The following is a 2,229-nucleotide window of genomic DNA, read 5'->3' as shown; positions in this document are numbered from 1 at the left end:
GTTATCTCCCAATGTTGATACAACGATTTTCAGGGCATCAACATTTTTGGCGCTAGAAGGAGGGCATGAACTATGAATGGTGAGAAAATCCAAATCTATAGACCATTCTCAGAGTAACTCTCCCTCCACATCACCTCGTACTGCCCAATTGCATGCTGGTTCTCCAGTATCCAAGCAAGAAGAAGAGGAATCAACTACTACTGCCTTCACCCACAATACTCCAGAACGATTAAGTCCCGAGTCCCCTGAAGTTCAGTTACTCATCCAGAAACTTCAAGGCTTCTCGATAACACCACAGAAATCTAAAGTATCTCAAAGCAGTGAGACTTCGCATTTCAATTTACCTCATCCCCTCACTAGACTTCAGAGCAGAAAGCTCGGTATTGAACCTACTGAGTTCCCTTTACCTAAAAGGAAAAGGGCCAAGAAGAACACTGAAGGATCTGATAGTGAAACACTTTCATCCACATCCTCCATCTCATATTCCCCTGTGCGAAGTCAACCATCCACCCCTTCATTACACATTTTTTTTCATCAGGGATTAGGAACTTCAACATCCCAACCTGCGCAATCCTCAATATCAACTCCTTCCCAAACATCTAGAATTTCAACAGTAGTATTATCCACTACTGGTGTTACAATAGCAGATCCATGGACCAGGCCTGGTGCGGTCAATATGCTTGCACCATTACATGCATTACCTGATGCTCCTGAAAAATGGCTACCCAAGTTTAACCCAGATGATGGAACACAAGCTGAGGAACATATTAATAACTTCATGTTATCAGTTAATCTCAAAGGAGTAACTGAGGAAGATGTTGTAGTTAGGCTCTTCCCTTATACTTTGCAAGGATCAATAGGATCCTGGTATTTTTCCTTGCCATCTGGTTTCATTACTAGTTGGACCACTTTCCAAGAAGAGTTTCTCACTAAGTATGGAGATGATAGGTCTTTAGCCACATTAATAAATTATCTCTCCAATCTTAGGATAGAGCATAGGGAACCAGCTAAGGAATTCAATGCGCGATTCAATAAACTCTTGAATAAAATCCCAACGGCCTCCAAACCAAGTGAACAAATCAGAAGCAAATGGTATATAACTGCCCTACCTGCCAATATAGCTATTTTTGTAGACAGAGATGCAAAACCAACTTTAGCTGAAAACGTGAAAGAAGCACTTGCTGTGGAAAAACGTATTAATGCTCTAGAAAAGAAAGCCGCTCTCAAAGAAAGAAAAGCCAAAAAAGTTTCTTTTAAAGATGATTCAAAGAAGAAAACCCCAAAAGATCCCTACGATATGGAAGGCCTACAAAAGGTCCTTAAGACTTTGTCAAATGAAATGGTGGAAATCAAAAAGCAAGTAGCAGAAACCTCAACTAAAAGTCCTTTTAGAAATTTCAAGAAAACTGAATCAAAACCACCGAATGTTATATCTAATGCAGATTCAGACCCTGAAGAAGAAGAGGAAACAATCTCACTAACTGATGATGAAGAGGAAGTTGTTGAATGCCATGGAATGTGGGATTTCATACTACCTAACTCCGATACAGAAAATGAAGAAGAAGCTTTTCCTGTCACTACTAGGAGTAAAGGTGCCCCTGAACCCATCCAGAATGCAATTGTTTAAAAACAAAAGGAGAGAGAGGGATTCGAACCCTCGATAGTTTTTTTATCTATACCGGTTTTCAAGACCGGAGCCATTAACCACTCGGCCATCTCTCCCGGGGACAACTTCTATTCTACCCCTTCGTATAATCCCTAACTATAAGCATAAAGTCGGGTCGATACCAACTATACCTGTGACATATGATGATTTTTCATCATCTGGAATGGAAAAAAAAGAAACGAATTTCCCTCTCCTCTCACATTCAAATATCAAATTGGAAAAGTTTGAAAGCTCGATCAATTTATGGTCAAATCCTTTCCATAGTGCATTTGATCAGAATTGAAAATTGGGGATCGGATGGTATAGTCTATTCAATCTATTGGGAGCTTGTAAGATCACAACCATGACTATTGCTTTCCAATCGACTATGTTTGCATTAATTGCTATTTCAAAGAAAAGAAGTGCAGGTGCCACAACAACAAAGGAAAAGGTATCCACAAGGAAGCCAGCTGCAACGGTTTCCCAAAACCAACCTTCAACCTCAAATATGCCCTCAACATCTAAAACATTAGTAGTATCTAATTCAATGGATTACAATATTGTTGATGATATGAAGAAAACTA

The 2,229-nt window shown here is 39.6% G+C and overlaps 1 non-coding gene across 1 annotated transcript; it reads right to left on the bottom strand.

The window, feature by feature from the left end:
* Positions 1–1,634: 1,634 nt before the first annotated feature.
* On the bottom strand, positions 1,635–1,722 carry TRNAS-UGA (transfer RNA serine (anticodon UGA)). Its single transcript has one exon. It is a non-coding gene; the product is annotated as a tRNA-Ser (tRNA).
* Positions 1,723–2,229: the final 507 nt, after the last annotated feature.

Source organism: Pinus tabuliformis, chromosome 7, assembly GCF_031772625.1.
Source record: "Pinus tabuliformis cultivar Carrire ecotype Pingquan chromosome 7, CPIR1, whole genome shotgun sequence".
NCBI lineage: Eukaryota > Viridiplantae > Streptophyta > Pinopsida > Pinales > Pinaceae > Pinus > Pinus tabuliformis.
Note: the sequence above shows the minus strand (reverse complement) of the source record. Positions and strands in the feature narration are given on the sequence as shown.